We start from the raw sequence: 12,284 nt of genomic DNA on the forward strand, positions 1-12,284 counted from the left end.
TATCAGTTTTCAGACTCTTCACTCAAAATGTCACTGTCCCCCTCTCGAAATGAGAGATGCTCTGTATTGCATCAGCAGACCTGTCAACCCTCCTGTTGCCCTGTGGACAAAAGGGGTAGTATTTTCATGGAATGAAGACTGCATTTCCCATGAACACCATGCAGTAACATCTTGGCTAGCGTGTGCATTTGTTTTGGAAGCGAGTGAAAGAAGGTGGTGATGGTGAAGCGAAGTAAAATTTGTTTTAGTACATATAAGGTTAATGTAAGGCTGCATTCACCACCAAATCTGGCAATGCAGCACCTTCCTGCAGGGTTATGCAGAGCTGTGAAACAATCAGAATATAATGTTTTATATCTCAGATTCACTCCTTTGTTCTTGCTACACCGCCACTCACTCTCCTCATTCACTCTCTAGCTCACTCAACCACCACTGCTCGCTCTCGTGCTCTAAGCTCGCTTGCACTCTATGAGTTGGGAAGCAGACAACAAGTCTAACTTTACTTTTAATATTATCAAACAAAGAGAAATGTCCTCCCCCTGTCCACCCCTCATCCTAGCACTACCTAGTCTTTGTAATCCCTCATGCTACAATGCTACATGTAATGTAAACAAAGGCTCTTCTGGTCTGGTTGCTGTAAATCATTTTGTCTAATTTTGCAAGGAATCTGACCCGGTGGCAGGCATTTAGAATAACTATGTAGAAATAATCTTCTCGCTGATGGTCTCGTTTGTTTATGTAAGTCATATAGAGGCATCAGAGGCATCGTGAGACTGTTTCATAACCAGTTAAACGTTCCTTGTAGTAACTATAACCTTTCTAAATAAATAAATAAATAAATGGGTTGGCGGTAACATACATTCCCCTCCGGTTAAGCAGGTGGCAGTATGTAGAACATTAGCTGTAACATCTATTGATGAGAAGTCGTTCAATCAAACCATAGACTGTAAAAAAATAATGGCACATGCCAATAAAACAAGAAGAAGAAGAACTCAAGGATGGATCATGAATGTTAGAGGGATGGAGTACCTGCCAGAAAGGCTAAAAGTTTATGCAAGTGTCTCACCAAATGAGAGGAGGCTTACCTGTACTTACTGAAGACCAACCTCGGTCAAAGTCATGCTTTTTTTAAATATGCCACACAGATTTTAGTGTATCACATGGAGGGAAAAGCGATGTGAGCCTCTCACTCACCCTATCTCTCCCATACATTTTTGTAATCACTCTCTCCTACCAACTGGCTCAGTAGCTTCTCTTAAAAATCACAATTGAAGCATAATGTGTAAGTGATGTATACATATCCTCATTCAAGTAGCCTAATACATAAATAAACTTGTAAGTGCTGAATTAATATGCCCTTTTGTGTTTTCATTTATATAATGCAGGGATGTTCACAGCATTTCACTTTCAACCACGTGTCTGATTCTGACCACCTAATTGTAGTCACTTACTTAATGTAGGAACCAGTTAACCCAGTTCTTGTTGCACTGATATTTTAAAGCAAGTGGTTGCCTAGTGATGATTTTAGGATTCACTGTGTGTACCCTTGTCTAAATGGAAGGGGCATGCAGACAGTGGTAGCAGTGGTGGGGTGGCCCGGGGCAAAAATTTCCCTTATTTTCAAATCCCAGTGTTGACAGGCAAGCGTGAGATTTGATGAGTCATAAAAAGCCAGTTATTCAGTCTTGGTGCTAGAAAATGTAAGAATAAATGACTCATTACATAACACATGCCATTTCAGTATGCTACACAGAGGCGATTATAATTTTACACCCTTAAAGCAAGAAAATAAGAAATGCTGCAAGCTAGTGTGTGCGCATGTGTGTGTGTGTGTGTTGGCAATGGACTGATACCATCTCCTGCTACACATGCCTGAGATATATTTAGAGCTGCAGTACCAGTCAAAAGTTCATTCTCTTAAATGAGAAAGTGTATCCAAACATTTGACTGGTACTGTGTATGTATTTGAAGGAAATGATACCAAATATACTCAGATTTCAGCCCTCCAAAACTTAAAACACAGAGGCAGGTAAGGGCAATGTAAAAATGCATAACACACCACACACACCTACTTCCTTAGAGGATAGGTTCACAAGTTTTCAAGTCTGTCTTAAAACAACAGTCAGGTACCTATATGAACACTGTAAGAGTGGATCAAGTGAATATCTGCCACATTTACACTCTTTTTAGCCTAAAATTCCCTCTTTGTGTTTCCTCGGACAGTGTCTCCCTTTTGAGCTGACATGGGCACTAAAAAGACTGTAACGTTGAAAAATATCTACTTGATTTGACCAAGTTGAAGGGCTGAAGTCTCATATTAGCTTCAGATAAACTTTTAAATACATTCTTATACAGGCGGAGGCCTGTGGATTTTGTCCCCCATCACGTAAATTGTAAGCGCATCAGGAAGGGATCGTTTTTTGACTAGTATGAACAGGAGGAATGATTATGACAAGAAAAACCTATTTCAATGTTCATTTGGGCACTTGAATAATGTTTTAAGACAGACTTGAAAGACTGTTAACCCATCCTTTAAATGCGCAATGAGCAGCAATGATACCCTGCACAGTGAGTGAGCAGGAGCTGAGAACTTAGTGAATATGGATGCCTACACCTGCCTCAGTCTCCTTAGTGTGAAGCAGCTATAGAAAAGCCTTATGGAACACGACAGTTGGACTCCATCTTCTTGGCGCACACTTGCGGCACTTCCATTTCGATTACAGTCATATTGTCAGGGTAATAGCGAGAGAGCGGCTCACCATCTGGTGCATTATCACACAGTGTTGGTGTCAGGAAGCGGGTAAGTCTGGTATCTGGTGTCTTGGAAATACTTTCTCCCCCTCTGGCAAGGACTCTTCGCCTTCTGTTCACTCAGGTACACTAATTCATTTTCCTGGGTAAAGTTGTTAGGGAATATTTCACTGGATAGTTTGCATTTAATAATAGGAGCGATTAAAAATAGATTGCTGCAGCAGATACTTATGAATTGGGGTTGATACATTTTTTTCTTCTGCCAAAATGAACCCAAGGAGAATTTTATTGGGTGCATCGACATGAACTGCAGCTGGCTGGAATAATGTCTTTATTATTACAACCATGCTCAGCAGTAATGATCTGAAAGACCTGGTGACCTTCAGCTACTGAATGATGATTTTTGTTTGACAGGTTTTCCCTCTTGACTTTACTGCCACCTAGTGATACTGAGGCATTTACAATGGCTGAAATGAGCAACAGGCTCATTTGATGCAATGACATTATTTATTGAAAATTTTTGATTTAAGTTGCACAATGCCTGCAATGAAAATATTACACTTTATGTTGAGGGAAGATATCTGCCACAGTTGCAAAATCTATACCTACTGTAACTCATTTAATACTGTATTCAAATCTCAATTTTTTGAATTATCTTATACTTTAGCTAAAAGCCTGAAAAGCTGAATTTATTTGACCCTTTGTTGACATCCCCAGTCCTCATTTACAATGGGTATTTATTTTCATGGCAACAGAATCACATTATTTGTCCGTTTATTGGTGATCATTGCCACCAAACAAGCAGCTGCCCTATTACCCTTATGAACTCCACCCAACCCCCTACTCTCCCTTCCTGCTGCTCCACCATACCGACCCCTCCCACCATCTTCTCATTCCTCATCCAATTCTCAGTGGATTCATTCTGTGTCAGCTCTATGTCTGCCATAGCATCCATTATCTTTCCCCCACCTCCTCTCAGTCCAGCTCCTTGATTTACTGCTGGGCAGAAAGCCTGGTTTGAATTGATCTACTGGTGATTTTATGTCTACCTCTAGTCTGCTTTCAGTGGGGGGGAATCGTTACACTGTCTCGTTGTGATGTCCTGTTTTTAAGCAACCTGGGAGCTCTCTAAACGAATCATTTGCATACCACATGCTCAAGCGAAGGATGTGATCTTTCAGTATCTACAAGCCTCCCAATAAGACGTTACACAGAATGAAGGATATCAAAGGCAGGTATTAGAAAAACACCATCATTTAGTTTCTGGTATTTTTTAAGTGTGTGCTGAGCTGCAGGGCGTCTGTTCCTTAGATGTAAGTGGCAGAGCCTTTGTGTCTTATGTAAATTTGCCCTTTTCTGATGCTCTGAGAGCTGGGGAGGATAATTGTTTATGATTACTCTGTGACATTTCCATATGGCTGACGAACAGTTTGCCAACACACACACACACAAACACACACACACACCCACATCTGCCAAGACCAAGCTGTTCTGAGCCCGAATCTTAGGTTCCTTTTGCCTGAAATTGAACACCCCAACTGTAAAGGGGAAATCACCCCTTCCAGTATAAAGGTATCATTTCGTCACCAGTGCTTCTAACAACCCAAAGAGGCTGAAGGGAGGTGGGAGGGACAGTGAGCTGATATGGTGACACATATCATTCCTCTCCTCTTGGATGGATGCTACATAAAGTGAGTGTGCTTTGTTCTATCGATCTGATATTAACACTCTCTATCCACCCCCCCCCCCACCCCTCATTTTATCATGATAGCACCGCCGGGATTATAATCCTCTCCACACCCTGATTCCTATTCCCCATGCGCCCCCCACCACATCCCATGCGTATTTGGACTGGTTGGATGGATGGTTGGGGAGGGGTGGCGTAGGGGTGGGGGTGGGGGGTTACCTTTCCATGATCCCCTGTGAAGATCATTGGGGCTAAATCACATTTACCCCCTCCCTCTTCTTCCTCCTCCTCTTCTACCACGCAGATAGATGACAGCCACCTATTCTTTCCTCCAGACAGCAGGGTGTTTGCTGTTCCTCTTATCTACCCCAGAGACCGGTCTTGTAACAGTGTTATTCACCAGCAGGATCTGTCTCTATTTGCACTGCATGTTGTAAGAGGAACAAAAGTGTTTGTCTGAGGGTTGAATACACATAGATCTTGGATAACCTACACACAAAATAATATCCTTTTGGGCCCTGTATCATGCCGCTCTATTTGGATGTTGTGTATTTCCTCAGTGTTACTGGATCCCTCTGGCTTGGCTATTTTTTTTTGTGGACTGACATATTTTCCAAATACGTCCCCCTGAGCTGAAAATAATGCCTTTTTTTCTTGTGTATGAACACCAACTCAAAATAAACAATATTATTTTATGAAAAGTCAGAATAATAACAGCCTTAGGGAACAAAGCAGCAACACTCGACTTGATATAGAGCTGTAACCTTCATGTTAAGTCAGTTTCTGATCACATTAAAAAGTACTTCTTTGATATGTTTCCCCAAATTCATTCAAGGGGGCTAAGTCCTTAAATTAATTCTACCCTGCTCTTTCTCAAAGATTCCTGCATTATTTATGGGCCGCCACCACAACAGATTATTATTTGCTGTGTGGTGTTTGCATCCAAGATTTAAATCTAATCCCAGGGGATTGAGATAGTCTCATGTTTGGACTGACACATGGGCACAGCGTTGTAATTAGTGGAGGTGCCCTTTTGATATCTGCCTGATGAAAAACAGGCTGACATTTAACATGCAGGCTCCAGTCACACTAGCTTCTCGTTTACACCAAATGATGTCTAGTCATGCAGATAGTTTTGTTGTTATCTGCTGAAGTTTTGAGATTCCTGCCTCTGGAAGTTTTGCCACTATAACCAAAAAATGTAATTACTTTTTTTTGTGGTGCTCAAAACATTGAAAAAAAAAAATACTTTGCCTGAGAAAACAACCTCACAACAACATACATTTCCAGAAGAAGATGTTCAGGCTACTTGAGAAAATTCAGAAATCCCTGTAAACAGTTTTTATAGGATCTTATTCTTCAAAAATAGCTTGAGCTTCTCGGGTGCACACATGTTGTTATGTAGTGTAAAATAAACAATCTAAATGAGCCTGTTGGGATTTACAGTTTTATATTTAGATATGCTTCAAGTTTTGCCTGTTAAACACAATGTTGAGTCATTTTTTTATATCCCTTATATGTATTTTTGTGAGAATCAGGGAGGATGACAACTTAATTGTACACTGAGGCAGTTGAGTGAGACAGGCTGAAGGGCACAAACTGAACTGCTTTACTGAACCAAAAAATAAATAAATAGAGTTATTACTGGGAAGGTAATCAGGCAAAACCAAAGGAAGTAAGCTTGGCAGATAGACATGTCTTAAAAACAGTCAAGAGGGCATAGACAGAGAGCAAAAATAGGGCAAAAGCTGAGGCAACATACAATAGACCATCTGATAAAAAAGGTTAATGCTTGATGGGGGGGTGCACAGTATAATACTGGGGCTGATAACTAATGGGAAGCAGGTGTGTACAGTTAAGTAGGAGATTGGTCAGGTGATGGAAGGGGAACCACACTGAGGATAACTGGTGAGCAGGTGAGGAATGGCAGGAAATGTCTGAATGGTGTTAATTTAAGAGAACTTAAGACATAAAGCATGTGTAGAATGACTTTTTTTGCACAAAAACCAAATGATTAGCATTGCATTTTGAGCTATGCACATTTTCTTTATAAAAAAATCAACTTTGTTATCTCTTTAGTGAAGATATGTCACTGTATAAGATACAGGCACTTATACTTATTGACACTTATTGATATTAATACTGAAAAGGAAACGTAAAAGGGTCAAATTATGGAGAATTGATACTCAACTCTGCAGCTCTAAGGGTATTTTTGGCAACTACTAGCTTTTAGCTTTATGACTACATTTATTTAATGGTTGAGTTTCAACAGCTCATATTATAAACTCCCATTAGCAGCTGCTCTCAGCATCAAAGCCTTGATGAACTGTCTGCATGCACCCTTCCCAATGCCAAAATAGATAGATAGATAGATAGATAGATAGATAGATAGATAGATAGATAGATAGATAAATAAAGGAACCCTGCCCAACACAAAACATCAGACAAAGTAAGTGGATGGCTGGTGAACACAGTGGAGCCTCAATCATAAAGACCCAGATATTTTTCTGAGGGCTTGGTGGAGACTAAACAAGAGTTAGAAGGAGCATGTATATTAGATTTATATTCACTTGAGGTCCAGAAAGACGATCTTGATGAATATTATTTGCTCCTCTCTGATGCTGCTGCTGCTGGATGTCAAAGTAAACAACTTTTTTCCAGGTGATGGTTGTGTAAGTTAACATTAGCTTGGTTTGATGTTTTCTTGCTACAAGGGAGGAAATTCACCTCTTTTTTTAAAAATCAAAAACTGAATAGTCAAGACTGCTAGTTAGCAACCTGAAATTGATGTTGTTGCTAGGTAATAGTTGCTAACGTCTGCGCATGATTTAGCTTAGCTAACGTTAACAGTAACTGTCAACCAAAAGGTTTTAGCAAGAGAGAGTCTATTCTGCGTTTTTTTATCAGAAGTGTGAACAACTGACTTTTTAATTTATTGTTTAATACATTTCTATGATTGATATTACATTGGAAATGGCATGTAAAGTTACTGTAACTCTCTCTCTCTCTCTCCCTAATGACATTACATTTAGCCTTTGAATAGATATTAAAATAGCAGAGTGATGAAGACAAATAAACTTGAAACATGCTTTCAGCTTAACATGGACGATCTATTTCACGAGAAAACCCTTAAAATGGAAAGAGCCCGTAGACACAATTAACCCTTTTTGAGATTTTATGACTTGAGAGAATACAGTGCTGCATAATAGACAAGTGCAAAATAGACATAATAGCTCACTGCCCCGACATAAAAAGCAAGCTTTCCAACTAACGTTATAATAGAATACCTTACTTTTATAAACCCCCTTTAAAATGTTCATATTATAATAAAATAGTGGATGACTATAAATTATAATCTGTATTAGACCAAAGCCAACCCCTTAATGGTACCAGCCAGTTTAGCTCACATATTGGAGCAAAGTTGGATCATTAAATCAACTTTAAGAGGTGTAGATTGAGACATTTGAACTGTTTTATAAGCATGAACTTGTTTCCTATGTTGGTTAGGTCATCCTCATGTTCTGGGAGACCTTCACTGAGCCACTGCTTCATGGTCCTGGGGAAAAAGCTCGTCTAGCGCCCCCCTAAGTTGACAGTCGTAACCCTTCATCCAATCCACGGGGACAGGACCGCGGCTCTGTCAGTTTCTTTCCCCGCTCTTGAGCGCCCGGCGATGCGGTGCTGAGCAGGTGCGAGCATCGTGAAGGACACGCAGACGGACGGACGCGTTTGCCCGCTACAGAAGGTAAGGACACTGGGAGCACTGGGTGGATAATAGTGAAAACTGACTGTTAGACATAATTTGCAGATAAACCGTTAACTGCATTTTTGACAGCTGGGAAATCAGTGTTGTTTACAAGAGGCTGAGTGGGATGGATGCGCGGATGGGATGGAGCTTATGCAGCCGTCCGCAGTGCAGAAATGTTAACGATTTGGATTCGAAGAAATTGCATTTATGCGGGATTTTGTGTGTGTCGTGGTGACAGATGCAGAGAGATACTGTGCTTGCAGAATCAGACTTGTCGTGGCGTGGTGGGGATGATGCATGATCCGCTGCAACATCCTGGCAGGCACTTCCCTCCCAAAAAAATAGTCGATGCACTGAGCAGATGTAAAGATGATGTGTATGTTTTCAGCCTTATATATATCACATCTGCCGTAAAACATTAAGCCTCAGTATTAGATTCAGCATTAATTAGACCACGCCAGAGGCCATAGCGCCTAATAGCGCCGCACATACCGATGATTGAAACTGCCGCCTGCCTTCTAGCCAAGAGATTAGGAAGCACCCGACGACTGTAAACACTTTCATCTGGGATGGAACTAAAACGCATGTCCATGTGTTAGTGATTGATTGAGGCATATGGTGCGGCTCTGTCATGGTTACTGGCAGACTGAGCCATAATGCTTAGTAATGGCTCACTGCAGCCAGGGTTATTTTGTCAGGATGTCAGGTGCTGGAGAAGGTGTCATGGGCGCGTCCTGACTCACCAGACTAGGCTTCAGTGGAGAGAAATTGTTCATGCTACATGTTGCCAAAGTGAGGTTTAGGGACCTAGAGAGGTCCTTGAGAGGGAGGGAAGAGGGCCTTCATCATGTAGAAAAATTATTGATGATGACATGGTGAATAAGGATGATGGAGGTTTTCCACACATACCCTTCAAACAAGTCATGAAATTGTGCTCTGATTTATAGTGAACTACAAAAATCTAAAATGTGAATCTTTGCTTTTAAAAATATTACATTGGTATTCATTTAATAGCTGCTGTGGCTCTGGACACTGTGAGTTAGCACACTGTGAAGTCTATCTGCAACTGAGGATGTTTGTCTTCATGACCACATGATCGTGTATGGGTCGATAATTAGAGAAAGCACTGTAATAGTTGTCAGAACAATGGCAGTTATTGCTTGAGTGCATGACTTAGTCCACTGTAACAGACACCAGAAGTCACCACAACTTTTCATTGTGGTCTAAAGAACTTGTAATTGTGACTCATGGTTTCATAAATAATACCAAGCCAGAAGGGTAATATGACATCTAAAAGGCCTATTTATTTGATATTTACAGTTTTATAATTGTTTTTTCTCAATTGTGAAGGGCAAAGCTCACTGAATCAGAACCTGATATTGATGATTATTGGTTCCAGATTGCATATTAATGTTGTTTATGAAGAGTTTAATTGATATTGTGTTAAGAACCTATTGTGTGCCCCCACACCTGTTACTTAGTCAATTAGTCTTTATCCAATTTATATAAATATGTGTGTATCTTCAGATGATCAGGTCTGAACATTTAAACCTCTGCGCACTGTAGACCTAAATATTTTTTACCTTCATCTTAAGCTTTTTTGGTATGTTTTTAGCTATTCAGTGCCATATGTGAGATTCTCAACTGTGTGATTGCACTGACTGAATCAGAGCCATAAAATGTGGCACAAAGTGTCAAAGGGATTCCAATGGCCGCCTGTCAGGTGGAGCACTTTATGAATCTTGTAAGCTTGGCTGCTGCTAATGCATGTTCTGCTGTCCTGTGTTCACCCTGAGGACAGATGGTCTCCTTCATGCCAGGTGACTGAATTTACTCTGCTCAGAAGTAGGCTAACCTACTACGGCCAAAGCTGGATTGTACATTTTTATCCCCTTGCTCTACAGTAAAACACGTCTGAATATAGAGCTTTGAATTTTTGAATAAGTTGTTCACTGCCAGCACATTTCCTGTAGGGTCACAGCGGCTTGTCGGGGGCTGCCTGATGAGGAACTTTTTACATAACACAATGCCCTGCAAGATGTGACTGTTCTGTGATGCATTTCAAGGCTACAGCCTCAGCCTCCATTAGTGTCACAGTGAAATGACTCAACATAACCGTACACTTACTTCTCCTTTGGTTTGAAGCTTCAATCACACACATCTGTCACGTATTGAGGTGGACAGGGTAACCTTACCTGAGGCAAAAAGTAGAGCTGTCTTCAACCTCCCCTTACTCACTTCACTTTTGTCAGCAGTGCTTTGTAATGTTGTGAACGTGGGCACGAGGGTGAAAGAGATTGCTTTTACCATTATTATATTCAGCAAGACAAGAATTTTTCCATATCACCATGTCCTTACCAGGGACTTTTACTGCCTTAATTTAATCAGCACCATTTGGTTTCTCAAAGCAGAACCTTGGATGTTTGCCATTTAAGATTAAGGTAATTTTATAGTCATTTTAGGAGATTAGATTTGTGTCCTTCCGAGCCCTGGGTAACACATTTTTGGGGGAGAGTCAAAGAGTCAAAGTCAAAGCATTATCTGAACAAAGGAAGGTAGATTTTACGTGTGATTCTAAAAAGACTCCAAACTGATTGGCAGCATTGGCATTTGGCAGCAGGGCTAGTTTGTTAGGCACTGTTTGTTCTGTCGCACTGAATTCAGTGTCAGTCACGCTGGAGGGAATACGTCCTGTAGACTTGTGTCATTGTTAAAATAAATGCAGTAGGATAGGATATATCAAGGAAAGGCAGCCTTTGCACGTGAACATTTATGTGTAGAAACACACACACACACACACCAGCTTTAATTGCTGCAGCTGTCCTCAGTGCCTGTACAAGTGCATCTCTCTATCCTGCTGACAAAACATGTATGCTCGTATCTTGATGCTTCCTTTAGATTGCTAAGCAATTTACACACCGGCGATCAATAGCGAGATCCACTAATGGTACGGCAGTTAGGCGGGGACATGACGTCTTCTGTGTTTGCCTGGAGACAGACCTCTCCTCTGTTCATGCCTGAGGAGGAGAAAGGGCCTCAGTCCCCATCTGCCATCCCTGGCTGCCTGTATACAGGACTAGCACTAGCCCCGCCATTGATTCTCCCACTGTGGTCTGCTCTCTGCTATCTGCAGGCATGTGACCCTATAGATCTTACGTGGAGAGACAGAGCTAAGTGGGAAAAACTTATTGGCACAGTACGAATTTGTATCCCACTTGTTGATCATCCATCTAATTTGTGTACTGTTAGACTAAGCTATAATGCTAATGTAAATGTACTTAATGTTATTTAGATATTTAATGGTTTGTGTTACTATCATTTTTTTCAAAATTCTCTGCTTTGTAATGCCAACAGGTAGAGAAGATAGCTATGTAGGTTAGAATTGAAACGATTAGTCGATTAATCAATTAGTCGAATGACAGAAAATCTATTGATAACTATTTTGATAATCAATTTTATATCTTGTCTGATGTGATATCAAACTGGCCAAAACAAGACATTTGAAGATGACATCATAGGCTCGAAGAAACTGTAATGGGCATTTTATTTGCTTTTTTATAGACCAAACAATTAGTTGAGATAATTCCACAGATTAAGTGGTAATTCAAATAACTGTTAGTTTCAGCTTCAAGTATCTAGCTGTATTTTTTAAAGCAGCCTACATATATGTGTAGAACCTCTTGTATCATTCTTTTTCTTTTTTTGATCGAATAAGGCTTTGCTGCCGGGGCAGATGTTCTCTCTCTGGGGCCACTGCTGCCTACTTGAATCTAATGATCTCAAAAAGTTGCTCCCAGCACTTCAGGAGGCTAGTTACTTTTAATGCCAAACCCTATATGATTAATTATTTAGCAACACCGAATTGAAGTTGTTTTAGTGTGTACACACACATGCATGTATGTGACTGATCTAGCTTTGCTGCATGATTTGTATCTCCCATATCTATGATCAGGATACAATACAGCCTTTATAAATGGCCTTTTAGTGATTTACACAAATGCAGCACATTGTTGAAGATAAAAATAGATTTACATGATACAGCAACCGCTGGCTTTTTGTCTATTTATAACATTAAAGCTGCTGGGGAAAAAAAAGTTT

General features: G+C 40.5%; 1 protein-coding gene across 2 annotated transcripts in view; it reads left to right on the forward strand.

The window, feature by feature from the left end:
* The first annotated feature begins 6,923 nt into the window (after positions 1–6,923).
* The window catches only part of LOC137183304 (contactin-1a-like), a 71,223-nt gene continuing 65,862 nt past the window's right edge, over positions 6,924–12,284 (forward strand). The window contains exons 1-2 of one of the 2 annotated variants that reach the window (XM_067590270.1): positions 6,924–7,099; positions 7,946–8,183. The gene's annotated coding sequence lies outside the window, so the exon portion shown is untranslated. The remainder of the gene's footprint in view (positions 7,100–7,945; positions 8,184–12,284) is intronic. The other variant, XM_067590269.1, reaches the window with a different exon arrangement.

Source organism: Thunnus thynnus, chromosome 5, assembly GCF_963924715.1.
Source record: "Thunnus thynnus chromosome 5, fThuThy2.1, whole genome shotgun sequence".
Taxonomy (NCBI): Eukaryota; Metazoa; Chordata; class Actinopteri; order Scombriformes; family Scombridae; genus Thunnus; species Thunnus thynnus.